This window comes from Brachyistius frenatus, unplaced genomic scaffold (genome assembly GCF_029030835.1).
Source record: "Brachyistius frenatus isolate BFR_SWC_R1_liver_20210118 unplaced genomic scaffold, ASM2903083v1 Contig_79, whole genome shotgun sequence".
NCBI lineage: Eukaryota > Metazoa > Chordata > Actinopteri > Embiotocidae > Brachyistius > Brachyistius frenatus.
Window position 1 is genome coordinate 635,001 of NW_027210678.1, and position 20,807 is coordinate 655,807.

Genomic DNA, 20,807 nt, shown 5'->3' on the forward strand with positions numbered 1-20,807 from the left:
TTTCCTGTGGACAAGAGGGGCAACTGTGAACCGGCATGGGAGGGGGGCATGTGGGAGGGGGGCATGTGGGAGCATTCAGAGGGCTTCATGCGCCAAAAAGAAAACAAAGAGGAGAGAGGAAGGTGTGCCGAGAGAGTCAGCGGGGGAATCGGATAATGAAAACCTAGTGAGAGCAAAAGACAGCAGGGGAACGAGAGGGATGAAACCCTGCAGAGGAATCAGATAACACTGAAACACACACACACACACACACACACACACACACACACACACACACACACACACACACACACACACACACACACACACACACACACACACACACACTCAACATGAGCGTCACACCTCGCTGGCCTGCAGACACACCTGACACAAAGAAACCAACTGGATCTTCCAATCAGACCGCTGAGAGGTTTTAAAATAATCCGAGACGTGCAACAGGCTGGTTAATAGTTGTACAGTTTATAAAGGACTCAGGTGCAGTGATGTGTTGGAGGTTGTTTCGGGGACCTCACCTGAGAAAATCATGTTTTTTTAATTAAAAATTTAAAAGAAAGTTTTTCTAGTCTCCTGTGAAAATGCAGCAGGATGCAGATTATATGCAGCGAAGGTTTGATAGAAATCAGTCTGTAGTCCTGAGTGAAACTGAGCCACGCTGAGCAGGCAGCGCCTGACGAGAGGGCTGTGATTTACAAAGTGAAGCTGCTTGAAGTTGTGAGTGGTGACAGGAAAGATCTCGAGGTCGAGCATCTCATTAACACTAAAAGCACTGATCCTGTTAATCCTGGTCACATGACCAGTTCTAACAGGACATGTTGTCATCCTCATTATGCTGCCTGGTATCTGTCTGCGCCACTAATTTAGTGGAGTGAAAAACAGAAGTAATACACTGATGAGGGCTGGATTCCATTTAGTTGCTTCCATTTTAGGATCCCGGTATTTTGCATGTTACGCTGTCAATAAAACATCTGCACATGCTGATGTTAAGAAGGTAAAGACGGGGAGGATGTGTCTGTGCAACTTTGGTCTTTACATACAAGTGGATAAAGTTTCCAGGTCTAAAAAATGGTTCCGATGCAGAAGTGTCTTCAGCTGCAATACCAGCGAGTGCCACTAGAGGTCGGCTCCAAAAAGCCTCCGGCTCCATAGACTCCCATTCAACTTCTCTCATCAAATCCAAAGTGAATAAAATGTGTCCATCAGTTATCTCGGTGTTGTTAGCTAAAGTCACTCCTTCTTCTTAGTTTTCTGGAGGTCCATCTGAAAATAATCCCTCATTCATTAGAAAAGAAGATTCAAGAAGACCTGTTTTTGGGGGCGTGTCTGTTTGATTGACAGGCCTGTGGTGCAGTCAGGTTACAGCTATCAGTGGGCGGGACGTAGTATCGTCAGGTTTCCGATCAGATCGGTCAGATCCACCGCTGGCTCCTCCCCCAGCTCGTCCAAATATGGTCACTTCCTGCTCCAAACCGCTCCGAACTAGCAAGATGGTGACGGACAGAATCTGAACTGGAGGATTCATAACATTCACAAACCAACGATGACATCACTGATGGTTGATGACATCACTGATGGTTGACGCTTAATAAAAACGATACAAATAAGTTATTGCAGTCAGTAACAACACTGGTTAAATATGAATCAGTAGTTCAGAGTTCATTTGTTTTTGTCGTGCTGGGTCTGCTGCCTCTGAAACATCCTCACCTGGTTCAGATTTAGATTTCACTCCCTCCAACATTTCTCTTCCAGGAGATAATGAATCTGAATCCAAACAACTTCACTCTCTCTGATGAACCAAACTAAAGACTGAATAAACTATTCTGTATCATTCAGCAGTTAATCAGCAACTCCTAGAAGATGCCGGACGGAGACGACAACTCCAAATAAGAGACGATGGTTTGTCGATTTATTCTGATGATTCTGTTTGATTCTCTGCAGAAACATTGATTTACAGCGAGTCAATAATCACGTGTCATTATTTTTGGGTTAATAACAGTTTTTGAGATAAATATAGATATACATACTTTTTAGAGCACAATTATTATTTATAGCTTTGACAGTTTCATCATTTTTTTAAATTTGCATGTATGACTTTAAAGTGCTCCGACCTGTCGTGAATCAAGAGCCACGTTGAGTCTCACGGCTCTCAGTCGATGATGAAGTAGACTGAATCCTGAGCGCCTGAATGATGCGATCTCTCGCCGAGCCGCCGCCTCTGTTCTGTTTGGTGTTTGTGTCGAACAGCAGACGGAGCGAGCTGCTGATCGATGCGCTCTGACTGCTTTATATTCACGGCAGCAGTTACCGGCCGGCGGAGGTCCTGCTGCCCCGACCGGCCGGCCGGCCAGTTGGCGCCGACTGAAACAGACACTCGGAGCTTCTTTGAGATCAAACTGCTGTCAGCCAGTGGAACAAAAGGGTCAGAAATCACAGAGTTTCAGAGAGTTTAGTTGATTCAGTAAACTGATGCTGGTGGTCGGAGGGACGTCCTCGTGAACTCAGGAGAACAAGACGACGACTTGAGGAGGAAATATATTACCAGGTTTATTATTCCCTCAGTCCAGCCTGGCAGGCGCTGACATCCTGAACTCCTTCTTAAGTTACCCTCCATTACAGCAGCCTCCTTAACTCCTACGGACTCCTTATACAAGCAGGTTCACAGCGATGCCGTGTGTTCAACCAATCTACCAAACAGATGAGCGCTTGGAGACCACAGACCTCCACCAGCACCACCAGCTCCACTCCATTATCACATGCAAATCAGCAGCCGCAACCAATAAATGTCTGGATTTATTTCCAAAACTATTAAAATGATATGAAGTAAGACCTCATATGTCAGCTGTTCTGGTTCTCTCCGATGAAACGGCGGTCACCAGCTAATGACTGTATTAATACTGCGTTCAGATGGAGCTCGTGGTTACAACATGGGAAGTCGTGGGCATGTGGAGGGCGTCTAGAAGCCACAGAGGCAACCAGTTTATCAAGCTAACGGGGGGGGGGGGTAGGCTGTTATCTAAGTTATGAAGACAAACTCTACTTTTTTTTGTTGGAGGCGACCTCTTGTGGCCCTTGCTGGTATTGCACTTTAGGGCACTTCTGCCTCATTTTTAGATCTAATAGTTGAGGGGAAACCTGGAGGGTGAAAAGAAAACAAAAGGAAACAAGAAACAGATTTTTTTTTTTTTTGTAGGTTTTCTTAAAGTTTTGCTCTTTAACTTGTCCATCCATTATCTATACCCGCATTATCCTGAACAGGGTCGAAATCTGAAAATATTATAAAAATCATTGTTTAAACGGCTCGCATCCAAATCCTGTAATGAGAAGCTACAAGTGAAGCACTGCATGTTCCCACAAGTACAGTAAGTTGTTGTCATTAAAGATAAATTCAACCTGAAATATAAACGATTCTTGTTGAAATGAAATCCACAAAGACGCATTATTTTGTACTTTCAGCAAACGACACAATTAAATGAGGCTGTAATTGTATAAAATACAAATAATCATTTAAAAAAATTTTACTTCTTTGTGTTACAGAGATAATTAACAAACTGTTATATATAAATTTAATATTTGCTTTCATTTCCATGCATGAGACGTGTCTTTTTATCATCGCGAGTTTCTGCAGCTTCTGACTCTTCGTTCCAGATTTATTTAGAGTTGATTAATTTATTCATGTACAACAGATTTGATTTTGGCAGATTGGAGCAGAAAGTTCCCCGCCGGGCTTCAGTGGCCCGGAGTCGTGTTGTTGTTGTTGGCTGCCAACACACTTTGATAAAATCACACTCCATCTTGAATTATGAAAAACATCTCATCTTCTCTAAAACAGAAAAATGTCAGCATGCAAAATGTGCTAAAAGTAAAGTGAGGGATGTTTTCAGAAATGATGCCAATTAACATAAATACAGTCCAAGATGGATTTAAGATGTTTCAGATCAGGACTCCTAGAAAGCCACTTCAGAACAGTCCAATGTGTGGTTCTGATCCGTTCTGGCTGCTTTCATTGGTGTTTTGGCTCCTGATCCAGTTGGAGGAGCGCTGTAACACTGGGCAGCACGTTTGGCTGCAGAGTGCCTTGATAATCTGCAGATTTCATTGAGCTGCACAGATTCAAGAAGATCCAGTTTTATCTCATCTGTCTAAAGGACATTTTCCAGAAACATTTTGGATCGTCAATTTTCATTTTAGAAAATTCCAGTCAGTTTTTAAAGTTTTTCTTTCAACTGATTACAAGACTGAACCAATCAGCAACCATCAGTGATGTCATCATCCATCAGTGATGTCATCATCCATCAGTGATGTCATCGTTGGTTTGTGAATGTTATGAAGCTTCCAGTTCAGATTCTGATACCATTTTACTAGTTCGGAGCGGTTTGGAGCAATTTTTCTAATGAATGAGGGATTATTTTCAGATGGACCTCCAGAAAACTAATAAGAAGGAGTGACTTTAGCTACAACAGTTTACGACACCTCTGCATCTGCCTCAATTTTCAGACCTGGAAGCTACGAACACTTTTATATCTATATCTAACAAATCTTTCAAGGTGGTTTTCAAAAAATCTTTGTAGAAAAAGCAATAATTGATCTTCCTTCACACTTTCTTTTCTTTACAAAAGCTGCAGCTTCAGACGAGTCAACCGACTTTTCCGGAGCAATGAAGCTTTTTTTTTCCCAACGAGCTGTTAAAGTTACCAACACATTCATCAAAGTGCTGTAAATAAAGCAGCATGAATCAGCTCGTGGTGTTTGCCTGAAAAACAGTCGTGTACCCAGCAGGACACATCAAAAAACTGAACTTATATAAGACTCCCTGAACAAGTTGCACGCTCATTATTTCTCACAGTTGCCGGTGATTTAATGAGGCAGGTCTGGAGGGCGGAGAGGAAGAAACGCCTTGTGGCTCGTGTGTTTTAAAAAGAAATACAACCCTGAAGTGAAAGGCAGCACACAGTACGACAGACCTGATGGATACTTCGGATCCATCAGTGATTAGCTTCAGTGAGCTGAGACGATAAAATACTCCTCTGCTTTTAGGTTTCTGGGAGAAATTCTGAATGACTGGAGAGAGAAATGAAATTATCTTGATATTAAAGGTTCGCTTATTTTACAATTTTCTGGTGATTTTATTCTGAAACGAAGATATTTTTGCGGGGTTTTAAGCATCAATAATCTCCACTCATAAACTGCTCTATTAATGAAGCGCTCTTTGGATTGGTAGCAAGCAGCAACCAACAGTGACATCACCTGTCAGTTTGTGTCGCCATCTCGTTATTTTGGAGCAGGAAGTGACCATATTTGGATGAGCTGGGGGAGGAGCCAGCGGTGGATCTGACCGATCTGATCGGAAACCTGACGATACTACGTCCCGCCCACCGATAGCTGTAACCTGACTGCACCACAGGCCTGTCAATCAAACAGACACGCCCCCAAAAACAGGTCTTCTTGAATCTTCTTTTCTAATGAATGAGGGATTATTTTCAGATGGACCTCCAGAAAACTAAGAAGAAGGAGTGACTTTAGCTAACAACACCGAGATAACTGATGGACACATTTTATTCACTTTGGATTTGATGAGAGAAGTTGAATGGGAGTCTATGGAGCCGGAGGCTTTTTGGAGCCGACCTCTAGTGGCACTCGCTGGTATTGCAAAACATTTCAAACAGTTTAGGATGTTTCTTTCTTTTCTGCATCCAACTAACACAAGAGAAAAATATTAACGCAACAAACTGCAAGTGAAATCCTCATCGATTGGCCGGCTGTCTGCTTGTGGGCGTGGCTCCCTTCGCTCCTGCACACCTGTCTGATGTAAGCTGCTTACAGCCTCACCATCACCTCCCCATCCCTCCGCTTATCTGCCGCCGTCCTGCAGCCGTTCGCTGCCAGCTCGTCGTGTCGGCCGGTTGGACGGAGATCGTTCTTGGCTGCAGAGTCTCAGTTCGTTCCTCCTGAGATTTGGACTTAACCTCCGAGTCCAAGATCTTTACCGTTCGTCCTGCCGCTCGTCTCCCCCCGCCTCACCCTGTCCAGCACCGCCAGCCATCTGCCTCCCTTTACCATCAGCTGCCAGAGCCTCACCTTCCTCCTTCCTCACATATACACAGCGGTCTTCCTCTCTCAGCTGTCAGAGTGTTTGCATCTGTTTGGATTTACAATGTTGTTCATTTTTAATCTATTTAATTTGATTTAAGTGAATAACTTGTGTGTTTTTCTTTGTTCTATGAAGTACATATGTTACATCCTGAGTTTATAACTACTTCATTGATCGTATTAACCTGCAGGAAGACAACTGTCTGGTCTGTGAAAGATGCTTTAAACTAACTTTATTTCCATACAAAATGCTCCTCATTAGATGAAGGATACATTAATTTATTATTTTAAAGTACAGGTTGCACATTAGTAAAGAAAATATGGATGTTCAGGAAGCTCTGTGTCATTATGAAATATGATAATTAGATTTCTCTGAGCTAAACATTTATTCAGATTCTGACTTTCACCTTTACAAACACAAACCAATGTTTTCAAAATTGCACAAATACTCTGATCTCAATTAATACATGATATTAACATAAAAATATTATAGATCCTGCTGATACTCGGCGTGTACTTTGATTCCACCTGAGCTTTGCTATTTTTATCCGTTAATGACCTCATTTGAGGAAAAGAATGAAATAGGTTTTCATTAAACCTGAAAATAGCTTTTCAATTCAGCGCCTTCATTAAAAATGTTGTTAAAAGGAAATTCATCAGCACAAATCATCCGTCATTGGAGGACAGCAGCTCAGCCCTGGTGAGGAAATTAATAACAGGTCATAATTGCCACCATGTGTTGTCCGTCTGTCTCTGCGTCTCCGTCTGTCTCTGCGTGTCCGTCCCTCAGACAGAGCAGAGGTTCATCTGTTCGACTTGACTCTCGCGCTGTGTTTGTGCTGTAATTTGATGTTATTGACTGTAGATTGGTTTGTTCCTTCCAGTCGGTGCTGCCAGTGTGTGTGTTGTCCGAACGGCTCGATTATCCTGAACATTGGCTGGTTAATGTGGAGAGCAGGCAGACAGACAGGCAGACAGACAGGCAGACAGACTGAGGAGTGGACACAGCACACAGACAGGAAATCATTCTGGAGGAATTCAATTCATCTCTCACTAAATCTCATCATGAGTCGTCACGTAGAGAAATCCCAGAGCTCAGCCGGAGGCCGCCGCCCACACTGGAGGAACAGCGGCGACGCCAACAGCCACATGTGTAATTACAGGCAGGACGGTCCATTCATGTGTGTTTGTGTTTTCATGTAAAGATATCAACGTGTCCCAGAGTCGTCCCTGCAGCAGGTCCAGCTCCTCCTTCTGTCTCTCAAACACATCATCTTTTAGAAAGTAAAGTCCAGCCAAATAAAACAAGACTTGTTGATGAAATGACATTTCAGAGACTTTCCAGGTCTGAAAAGAAAAAAAACTAAAGTCATAATGATTCCTGAACATTTGACTGAACACTAATGCATCCCTGAACCATCACGGATGCTGGCTTCTGAACTGAGCGCTGATAACAAGCTGCATGGTCCCTCTCCTCTTTAACCTGGAGGATGCAGCATCCAAAAAGAATCTCAGATTGTGATCCACCAGACCACAGAACAGTTTCCAGCCTTGTCCCTTGTGTTCAGAGATTTCTCCAGATTCTCTGAATCTTTTAATGATATTATGAACCGTAGACGATGAAATCCACTAATTCTTTGTAGTTTTACGTTGAGGAACATTATAAAAAGCAGCTTGTGATGGTTTAAGCAGTTCAGATCAAAGCTTCACGAGGAGAAGATGTGAAACTGCTCCAGTCCGCGGCGTCCAGACGGCCGGTGGAACATCTCCAGCAGTTTGTTGGCTTGATCTGGAGTTGAGACGATCACCGCTGTTCTGAAGCAGTTCGGTCTCATCGTGAGTCTTTGGTCTGAACTGGGCTTCGGGTCTTTAATCAGAGATGAGCCTCTGCTCTCTGCTGGTTGTACGCTGCTGCAGGAGAATACAGAGAGACGCAGTCTGTCAGGCACAAATCAAACTCTACTAGCGAGTCTGACCTTTTCTTTTTGGAAGGCTGTTAAAATCCAGTGAATTCCTGCAGCCGGTCGGAGCAGGAGCGGGAAATGTTCCAGAAGTGGAAATGTTCTCTCCTTCTTTGTTAAGGTCCTTCCTCACATCTCCTCTCGCTCCATCTATTCGCACCATGTCCGAGAGCAGCAGAACTTCACATGAAGACGGTGTGAGGCGTCTGGTTTATCTTACAGATTCAGAAGCGGAGACGTCTCTTTAAAGATAAGCGGCAGCAGATCTCCTTCGGCCTCCTCGACGACATAAAAGACGTACAATTACTTTTTATCGGGTGGAGAGACGATGAAGATCTGGTTTAAATATCATGTTGATCCAAAGCTCATCTCTCGGCAAGCAGACTCCTTTCATTTCCTCGATCGCAGCGATATGAAGTGTGAAACCTCGACAGCAACAGAATTTACCTCTTTGAATGAGAAACTACAGTATCAAACAATTATGTCGCTGAACCGTCTGTTAAATCCGACAGCCTCTCAAAAACAGACAAAAACAGACATGAAGTCAGAGAGCTGCTTCAGTTTTTACATATTTTCACAAAGAAAACAGATTTTTTTTTTTCATAATGCTGGGAGACTGAAGAGTTTCCAGACTGACCGGAGTCAGACGTGACCACAGCGAGATAAACTATATATATATATATATATATATATATATATATATATGTAAATCATCCTCCTACAGGATGAAGGTGGTTCGGTGTGGACACGTCTTCTGATCAAAAACAGAGCAAACCGTCTCTTTAGAGTAAAATCAGCTGCTGAATCAGCGCTTTAGGTTGATAGTTCAGCAGCTTTACTGGCTGATGAAGTGACCGAGTGTCGTGGAGCGCGACATGAGCCCGGACCTTCAACACGGGACCGAATGGCCGTCTGAGTGGGAGGCGGCCTGTTTGACCGGCTGATTTCTGAGGCCTGTTTCCAGCTGCGGAGCCCCGAGGAGGCGCTGCCGAGCGTGATATTGGACCCCGAGGTTCACAGCAGGAGGCTTCACGGTCCGAACAACCTCTGAGCATCTCCGACCCGGCGGCTGTGACTGACAGCTGCTCTCATCCGGAACAAAAAGCCGTGAGAAGAAGAGAGGAGCGGCCTCAATGGAGGGCGATGAGGAGGAGACGGTCGGACCACTAAAACCTGCTATTAGTACAGAACGGATCTCTACGGACGAATGAGCGCTCTGAAAACTCTGATCTGACCGAGACACGGAGCTGCTAATAGGTCGGAGGACACAGATCACAGGACGGGACGATGGAGGAGGACAAGACCCGAGGACAGCCAGGAACACCTGGTCCACGTTGAGTTCATCAATCGAGAATTTACAGGGTTTTCTGTTCAAGCACCTCGTTTGAAGTTTAAGCCGTGAGCCAGGAAGTCTACGATCTTTGGTTCTCCGTCTTATTATATATGAAATAGAGCGAGATATTCTTACGAACGTTATCGCTCACATGCTTGTGTGTTACTGGAGGACTCCACTAGAGGGCGCACCACCGAAATAAGGATATAATTAGAACATTGGGGATATAAATACAGACTGGATATAAAAGTGTTCGTCGCTTCCACATCTGAAAAACGAGGCCGATGCAGCATCTTAAATCTACAATGCGGTTTTCCAGCATTTCCCACCGTGCGGACACAACGGTCTCAGACTCGTTTCCCTGTCAGGGCTCCTCCATACTGCCCCTACAGGTCACGTGTATATCACATGTTGCAGACACGTTGGGTCAATATCTGAGGACGTGAGCGACCAACAGACGAGGCTGCCGTCTAAAGTAAATATTTCTTTGATATTAAACCAAAAGCAGCTGAACCAGACTACAAAATGGAAGACGACATGTTTCACAGGTGCAACGTGGTTTCAGGGCTCTGACCTATAAAAAGGAAATTGCCTACATATACATTTGGACAATTACTCCTTTCTAATAACCTGCTTCACACTCCATGTTAATAACATCATTTCCTACTCGTCACCGAGTCTCAATGCAGTCGACGCTGCCGCAGGCTACGTTCTCCATTTAGATTAAACTCCTGCTTCACATCTGTAATTTCCTTTTTCTGCCTGTCCTCCTGTCTCACTGTGTCCACACCGTCTTCTCCCTGCCTGTCTGTCCACATCTCATCGTCTCATCACCTCCTCCTCCTCCTCCTGCTGCTTCTTCCTGTCACTCATTTCTCTCACAGCTGACAGCAGCAGAGCTGATCTGAGCAAACTGTTTCTGCTCCCATGTAAACATCCATTACTGACCACCGACGGGGGGGGGGGGGTGCGAGGTGTTTGCATCCTCAACAGAACAAACTGTGAAAGCTCTGACCTCAATTCCACAACAGGTGAGCACATTTCCTGCAGCAGTCTGCTTCCATGACACAAACTCAGCTGCCAGAAAATTAAAACCGACGAGCTGAAAGTGTCTAAAATGCTCCATAACGTGTTAAAACGAGAGGAGAGTCCACGGCCTCAACCGGACCATCATGAAGTCGTCCTCCATCTCATCTCCTCGCTCACCTCCTCATCTCCTCTCCTCTGAAGGTGCTGACTCCGCCGTCTCTTCAGAGGTGTTAAACAGCAGCAGAGATCCAGCAGCTCATTTATTCAGTTACACTCATTTATGTTCCGCCACGACTAATTAGCTGCTTAATATTCCCTTTCTGTTACGGAGGAATTAATTAATGCCCTGACCCGAACCGAGAGGAGAAAAATATCTCACTACTTCATCTGTTTCTTTTCTGTAATGAGTAAATATTGAAATGAAAGCCGGCGGTCGGGTCGACAGGCAGCAGATTAGGATCTAATTGTGATCGAATGGCTGCTGTGTGCAGTAATTAAGAAGGTGTTGAGGTGATTTTAAAATAAAAGACGCCCTCTTGTCAACCCAAGACGTCAGGAAACGAGCTGTAAGAAACACGGAGGATCAGTTCACTCACATTTACATGAAACTCATCACGAACCGTGTGCAGCCGGGCAGAGGAACTAAAAACTTAAAGATGATCGTTTCTGTGACGGTGTTGATGCTGCCGGCGGTTTTTACGTCCCATCTCGACACGTTTTGATTAAGTTTGTGAAAATAATTCGGTTTTAGATAGAAATTAGAAAAGTAAACAATTTGAAGTTTGAACATTTTGTGTGTTTCCACAAGAGATTATACAAATTTAAAATCTGGATTTTGCTCCAGTGAAAAGGTGTCCGACGCCCAGCTCCATCTGAAAGCAGCCAACTGCAGTCTGTGGCTGTAACGAAGCAGAGCTGACGGCGTCCAACTCTTCCTGCCATCCATCATCATCATCATCATCATCATCATCATCATCATCATCGGAGCTGGACCGGGCTCCGTCACGTCGCTCTGTGTAATTATCAGCCATCGGACACAGCCGAGTGTCTCGTCTGGAATATGAATGAGGTGGATGAGCGACGTGGAGGAATCATCAACGCCTCTCGACAGGCTGCGGACTTCCTCCCATCGTCCGGCCCGTCATCCACTTCCTGTGACAGGTGAATTCCTGAACATGTGTGACACCAAGCCCAGAGCTGCTGTAGATGTGTTCGGCTTTCAGAGCTTAATGATTTCCGTTTGTCTCTCGTGGGAATCCGTTTCCCAGATATCGGAGGTCATGTCCCGGCAGTTTGTCTTCACATCCTGTTTACTGACCTCCGACGAGCCCGATCGGTTCTTTTCAAACCGCCTCGACCTTCGTAAAGTATGCTAATCCGAAACACACACAAAGACATCCGTGGAAATGAAATCCTTTCGCTCCGGTCTCTCCGAGACGCAGATACGTGACAAAGGAAGTGAAGGGAAGCGCGGTAATCGCTGAGGCTGAACGACGTGATTTAAAGAAGAGTTGGTATCCTCTCTACTTCCTGTGATGAAGACCGTTAACGAACGATGAAGGAAATCTCTCCCGACATATTTTCAGCTGCAGATTTGACTCATCAGCTCCGACTGTACTTTGAGAGAAATCATCTGTATGTTTCTGCCCTTCGCTCTGACAGCCGTCATTAGGCCCCCCCGCGGTGACAAGTAGCCGAAGCCACCCGCCTCCCCCCCACCCGCTGTCTCGTCAAGGCCTGACTGGCGGGCTAATGGCCCCGCCGGCTAACTGCAGCTTCTACTTCAGGGAATTGAAAAGCACAAAGACGTCATATCACGCGTTCAATAAAAGCAAAATGGACAGAACAAAAAAAACTATTTTAAATGACATTTAATGGCAATTGAAGGAGTCAACGTGCTGCTGTGAGCTGCGAACGTGGAAGGAAAAAATTATGAAGAGAAAATAAGGAGCTCAAAATGTAAACAACAAAAAACTTTATTCATGAGCTGCAGAACGACACGTTTCAGTCATTAATCTCATGTTTTCTCATCACAAATCATTTCAGAAAAGTGTCGACTGTTACGTAACATCATCACCGGCTTCCCGCCCACCAACACGGTCAGCTGGGCGCTTTACGAAGCCAAGCTGGGCCACATGGACGCTTTCCAGTGTTGGTACAGAGCTGAACGGCTCAACACTCATTTATACGCCTCGATATTCTCAATAATCACTAAATAATTTGACATTTATTTGAAAATCTGCCACTGAACAAATTCATTTTATTATATTACGAGACTTCCTGAGAAAAAAGGTTTGGAAAATACTCTAAGTTCTCAAAACTTCTTTATGCTTCCTGTCCTGAAAGCTGCATTTAGTTGGCTGCAGAACTGTCATCCTATTGGTCGAGGAACACGTGAAAACAAAGAACTCCAAATTCCTACACTGGAAATTTGTCGTCAACGAGTAATCTGATGTTGAAACCGGGCTGAATTTGTGCAGAAAGCAGCTCAGTAACCAGCAGATGAAGTCAGGAGCATTTTAAATCATTTTTCTTCATAGCATGAAAAATGTCAACGGTTATTTATCAGTTACTTGAAATGCTCCTGAAACTCAGAACTCTTGGCTGCCGTATGGACTCGTTGCTTCTTACCACACGCTTCATCACACATCAACATTACTGAGTGAAAAAAATTCATCTTCATCCTCATCTTCATCCTCACTGCTGACAGAGCCGTCATCGTTTCACGGCATCGGTCCTGCCGGTTCGGACACATCCAGGCGTCGTGCCGTCAACACGTCCGGCTGACGGACAGAAATACAGCGCAGCCTCGACACGAACACGTTAAGCTGCGTCACACGCAAACACGGTGATCTGAGCCGACACGGTGAACACGTGATTATGTACCAGTTTCACAGGTTGGAAGAAAAACGAATCTGAGAGTTCATAAATTCAACTGACAAACAAAACTAATGAAGAAGATGTAAACACAAACGCTGATGTACAAATGGACTTATTAGAGGAGACCGGGAGACGCACAAATGTCTCCTTCCTCCCAATTAAGCCTGAAGCAACAATGAGGACGACTCAGACAACTTCTTCTTCTTCTGTGAGGAATTACAACAAAATCATTAATTCTCCGTCTCACTCGTGACCTTTATCCGACGGCTCGTGGCCTCGCAGCGTCGGTCTGAAGGAAGACGAGATTAAACCAGACATGGAAAGTTTCCCACGTATCAGCCGAGGTGAAGAAGAGCAGAACATGACCGGGGCAAAGAGCACCGAATCAATTTGAAGCCCCGTCAGGTTTTGGAGGAGGTTTTTCCTCCGCTGTGTCTCTGTTTACGTTCACGGGAAAATGCCGACGTAGCTGACTGACATTTTGTGAAATACATTTATTTTCTTCTTTGCTGAGAGGAGATCTATATCTGTGATCCAGCACGTTGTCACCAACCCTTCAGATGACTAAAAAACATTCAGGTTCAGGGTTCAGGATGTTTGACCACAGTGACCGCAGGCTGCAAAATCCGTAGGGAAGATATAGATGAACTATGAACAGATGACTGTCGGTCTTAAGAAGCTCGTCAGGAGAGGACGGATCCAACATGACAATGATCCCAAACACACTGCAACAACTGCAGGGATGGGATGGAAGTGAGGTGACAGTTTAAACACCAAAATCTGCAAGTTTATACTTGAGTCCAAGAGAACGTTTGTAACAAATTGAAGGAAAGTCCATTAAGGTGTCCGTGAGATTCCACATTCAGAAGAAAGGGAAACACGTAAGGTCAAAGTGACCTTTGATCACCAAAATCTAATCACTTCATCCTTGAGTCAAAGAGGACATTTGTGCCAAATTCAAAGAAAGTCCTTTAAGGTGTTTCCAAGATATTATGTTAGCAAGAAAGAGACGGACAAGAGGTCACAATGACCTTGACCTTTGACCGCTCACATTCAATCAGTTCATCGTTGGGATCTGGAAAACATTTATGTCAAATGTGGAGACGGTCCCTAAAGACATTCCTATGATATCATGTTCACAAAAAGGGTCGGATGAGAGGTCACAGTGACCTTGACAACCAAAAATCAAATCAGTTCATCCTTGACTCCAAGAGACATTTTGTTCCAAAGTCAAACAAAGCCACTCAAGGTGTTCCTGAGATACGAAATTACCAAGAAAGGAACAGACAAGAAGTCACAGTAAATTTGACCTTTGAAAACCATAAATGGGATCAGTTCAGCCTTCGGACCAAGGAAACTTTCGTGCCAAATTCCTCAATTCCTCAGTATCTTCCTGCAATATCATGTTCAATATAGACATGAGGTCACAGTAACTTTCACAACCCAAAACCAAATCAGTTCATTTGTGAGTCCAACAGAACGTTTGTGTCAAATTCAAAGAAAAACCCTCAAAGTGTCTCTGTGATATCACATTCAGGAAAAAGGTACGGACGAGACATCACACTCACTTGTGACCATCAAAATCCCAATCAGTTCATCTGTGAGTCCAACAGAACGTTTGTGCCAAATTCAAAGATGGTCCCTCAAGATGTTCATGAGATATCATGTTAACAAGACCAAGACAGGTGTGGTCACAGTGACCTTTGACCACTAAAATCAAATCAGTTCATTCGTGGGACCAAGCAAACATCTGGAGAAAGTTCCAAAAAAGGCAATCCTGAGATTCACGAGAATAAGACAGACAGATGGAGCACTTGAAAACATAACACGTATTAAGATGTGGTCCAGAACTTTTGAGACGGACATTTGAAATGACTGGCTTGGTTCTTTTTCCAGTTTGTGTCACGTTGTATCTGAACATGTGAATTTTCTCGTGAGGTTACTGAGCTCCATCTGAGCTATAACGATCTGAGAGACGAGACGCTGAGCGCATTCAGACCGCTGTCAGATACGATAATGGATTTAAATCGAGAGGAAACGGGGAAAAAGATAAAGGACAGATGGGAAGGTAATAAGAGACGGACGCCGAGAGGAACAATATTCGGCCGATTGTAATGTATTACAACATGAGCAGGATGAAAGAGAGGAGACGGAGAGGAAGAAAGCTGGTTTTTGTGCAACACATCGGCCTTCAGGTGTGGAAATAAAAGACGGAGCAGATTTCATCTGTTGGCAGGAGGTCAATGAACGGAGACGGGACACTGGAGCCGAGTGAATGGAGCTCAGACACATCACACAGTCCCCCCCACCCCCACCTCCCTCGCTAACGTTTATCAGGGTCATATCTCAACCACCTAATCCTCCGATGAACCCAGAAGCAGCGCAGAGACGTGACCGGGTCGGAGGAGTCTGCAGTCCAACCAAAACACTTTCACTGTAAACAGCAGACACGAGACAACCGGGTCCAGATTAATGCTAAAGAAAGAGAGCTTTGGAGCAGGAAGTGACCATATTTGGACGAGCTGGGGGAGGAGCCAGCGGTGGATCTGACCGATCTGATTGAAACCTGACGATACTACGTCCCGCCCACCGATAGCTGTAACCTGACTGCACCACAGGCCTGTCAATCAAACAGACACGCCCCCAAAAACAGGTCTTCTTGAATCTTCTTTTCTAATGAATGAGGGATTATTTTCAGATGGACCTCCAGAAAACTAAGAAGAAGGAGTGACTTTAGCTAACAACACCGAGATAACTGATGGACACATTTTATTCACTTTGGATTTGATGAGAGAAGTTGAATGGGAGTCTATGGAGCCGGAGGCTTTTTGGAGCCGACCTCTAGTGGCACTCGCTGGTATTGCAGCTGAAGACACTTCTGCATCAGACCAGGAAGCTACGTTCACTGTTCTATGATTATATGTTCCTGACAAATAGATAAAGAGATGAAATACTGTGTCGGCTCGCCGATCCGTTCTGCACATATTTTAAAAACACCACCTGATCCATTAAAAGCATTTTTAGTTTTTTTATGTCGCTTTAATTCTAATTGGTGATATGAGACTATTCAGCCTAAATGAAAGTGTGTTCTGAACGATCCTGTCATCATATAACTTTGCTCTCTAAAATGATGTGCTTTAATTCAGATGTTAAAGAGCCGCTGTGCGACCTTATCTGTGTTTTTATGTTTGCCGATATCAGTTCTGAACTTTTATATGCAGTCTGTCTGGTAAAGTAGACTAAAAACACTTCCTGCAGTTCGTTCTCGCTCGACATGGAAGAACCACATGCGACACAAACAGCTCTAATTGGAGCGTTTACGACGGTTCGCTCGGCGTGAAGCTGACAGATTACAGACTGCTAACAGCTCGTTGAACACCTTCCTGCTCCATGAATCTTTTCACCTGCTCAAGCACAAAAGATGAAATGGAAAGTAAGAGGCCTGAATCTTTCCCCACTTCTTCCTCGGATTATCTCCTCCTCCTCCTCCTCCTCCTCCTCCTCCTCTTCCTCCTTCTCATCCTCCTCGGTGCTGCTGAACTCTTTTGTTTGGTCGTTGAGGATTGGGTTTCTGTCCTCGGAGACAGAGGAGTCTCTGTGTCGGTTTGGACGCTCGGCTCGATCAAAGCGCTCCGATTACAGAGAAACACGGATGAGTGACAGACGAGACGCTCCGAGTGACTGCTTCACGCTTTTTCTTGTGTATTTAATTCATTTTAGAAGCTCTGATTGTGAAGTTTCTCTCCTCATCTAAAAAAAAGAAAAGAAAAAGAATTTCAAAAAACTCGACTGGACTTAAAAAAGCACGACTGAATTATGTCACAAAGAATCACAGGGATCAGAGTTCAGAGCAGAAAACCATCGTGATGTCTGTGTTTGATCCACACACACACACACACACACACACACACACACACACACACACACACACACACACACACACACACACACACACACACACACACACGCACGCACACACACACACACACACACACACACACACACACACACACACACACACACACACACACACACACACACACACACACACACACACACACACACACACACACACACACACACACACACACACATACACACACACACACACACACACACACACACACACACACACACACACACACACACACACACACACACACACACACACACACACACACACACACACACACATACACACACACACACACACACACACACACACACACACACACACACACACACACACACACACACACACACACACACACACACACACACACACACACACACACACACACACACACACACACACACACACACACACACACACACACACACACACACACACACACACACACACACACACACACACACACACACACACACACACACACACACACACACACACACACACACACACACACACACACACACACACACACACACACACACACACACACACACACACACACACACACACACACACACACACACACACACACACACACACACACACACACACACACACACACACACACACACACACACACACACACACACACACACACACACACACACACACACACACACACACACACACACACACACACACACACACACACACACACACACACACACACACACACACACACACACACACACACACACACACACACACACACACACACACACACACACACACACACACACACACACACACACACACACACACACACGCACAGTCTAACGTGCCAGCAGCTTCATGAAATGAGCCAGAAGGACGTGAGGAAGACGAAGGACAGAATAAATAATCTGATTCCTCTTCATACGGAGGTTCAACTCTTCTTTCTGTCCGTCGGTGGAGCTGCTCTCTGATCAAACATTTGGACGGCTGGGTTTTGTGGATTTGGGTTTTTGGAGTTTGACGAAGGCTCCAATTGATGAAAGTGGAAGTTGTGAGTGGAACTCCTTCAAAGTAAAAGAGGATATACAGTACGTGCAGTTGAAGCTCTGCAGGTAGAGCGAGCAGATCCTCAGTCTAACGCAGCTGCACACAGCCGTTAGAGTGAAGCACGGAGCAGACGGTCCGTCCTCTGATCAATAATCAATGGCTCTGATCTCAAAGCTGAAACTACAGACATGCTTCTCATCAGCTCGGTCAAAGGCGACAGATTTAGAAGTCGGATGGGATTTGCTGAGGCTGAGTTAATGGCAGACTGGCGACCAGGTGTACCCAAAGTCAGCTGGGATAGACTCCGCCTCCCAGTGACCCTGTACAAGACAACGCCAGTATAGATGCTGGATGTTTGTTCTTTTAGCTTTGAGCAGGCAGCTGAGCCAAGAACAAGTTGTATTTTTATCTTTATGTTCATTAACATAATTAGTTCATTCTCACGCTTCCGGACAACAACTCATACGATTGCCGTCACACTCCGTTTCATCTGTAATCGATCTGATCAGTTTTTATTGGGACGTTGACATCAGGTCTTCTTTCAGGTGTTGCTGCTCCTCCTCATCACCTGACCTTCCTCCCGCACGGAGCATCGAGCTGATAACGAGGAGCTGGGACGTCTGGTGGCCGAAACTTTATTAACAGCGTTACCGATTTAATTGGACCTGAAGCAGCAGCCTATTCTTTTGTTCTATTTTCTCCTGCTCGTCACAAAAAAGGTCGAGTTGTTCCCCCACAACACGAGAAAAACTTCAGGAGCATGTTTTCAAACCAAAGTTACAAAAAGAGCAATTAATGTTCTGACATGAAACAAACGAGCTCTTCACCGCAGACTCTCCGCTGAGCCCTCAAAAACACGAAGCACGAGAGACCGACACAACGAGGGGAAACCGTCTGAGCCCGTTTTCATCTCCAACTTCACAAAACTTCAAACCCGACGTTAAATGAATTCCACCTGAACCTCTGATCCGACCCGTTTTGCCGCCGCTGCAGTCGCGACGATCACGTTATGAGTCCCATTAATCCGGATCGCTCCGGGTGACGTTTCACTGCCGCCTTCCCGCCCGGCTGACGGCAGATGAAAGAGATTTGTGAGACAAGTTGGTTCGAGAAAAATCTAAACAGTGGGTGGAAAACTCTGGCTGGAGGCGTGAGATTTAAACGGAGGCACGTCGAAGGCTGCGACGCGCTGCTGCTCCTGGTTTCAGAGTTCAGAGCCGAGGGGAGAGGAGGAGGCGACGCAGCATCAGGACACAAGAAATACAAAGTCAGCTGATGAGATTGATTCGTCCTCCGCCGGTGTCCTCCACCCCGGAAGAAAAACGTAATCTGCTACCACAAAGGGAAGATAAGAAGAAGAAGAAGAGGCCGTGTTTGCTCCTGCCCTCCTTCACGGTTTCTATGGAAACAGAGCGGCCCGATGGCCGAGGTTCACGATGAAACAGACCACGGTGACCCGCCGAAAACCTGCGAGCACCGTAAAAACATAAGATAAGATAAAAAATATAAAAAACACCTCGCTGGGCAACTGTCGGGGAAATGAAAATCCGATCTGAGGAATTTGTGGTGTGAAACACGACAAGACGATAACATCTCCCCGCCGGGTGGAAGGTGACTATCACCATCCAGCAGGCGGTGGGAGATACGAGCCGGCTGATACAGACACCAGCACGGAAAAACACACGGGCCACAAAATCAGCTGCTTTCATTACGATTTCATTGAAAACGCATGTTTGGTTTTTTTACGCGTGTTTTGGTGTCAAAAACGCATTCGACTGAGAAGACAGGTTTTTTTCTGACAGACACAATCTGAGTCACAAAGTCTCAAAACCTCACGACACCTTTTTAACATGATGAATTTTCACCTGATGAAGCCGACTGATGTCACAATATAAAACCTCCAAACTGCCATTAATCCATTAATCCATTAATCCATTAATCCATTAATCCATTAATCCAGTCACACTGAGAATCTGCCCTCCTCTTTAATTATCTGCTGCGTGGGACAACAAAACATCAATTACTCTGAGATTAAAGCAGGAACAAAGAAGTCGATTTAAATCACATCAGCACACACACACACACACACACACACACACACACACACACACACACACACACACACACACACACACACACACACACACACACACACACACATAACCAGGCTGTCCGTCAGCAGCTCCACCATCCACAGCTGTAATCACGTTAATCCTCCATCAAGTTCGCACTGTTTGTTTGTTTGTTTGTTTGTTTGTTTGTTTGTCAGAGCTCGTCCTGCTCGCTGTCAGTCAGCAGCAGAGGACTCATTATTAAAACCAGCCAGATTGTTTTTATTCTCCACATCTACACATTCGACCGCAGCGCTCGTTGAACTGCAGTAAACGACGGGTGTTTGTGTGTTTGTGTGTTTGTGTGTAACGTGGTGACAGACCTGTCTGTGTTTTAACTTCTGTTGTGTTTTTAAGGATGAATAGAGGACGACTAGTTTTACAGTTTCCTAAAAAAAAAAGGCCGGTCAGTGTTTGTGTGTTTGTTGTTGTCGATGGTTTTGTTGTTGTTG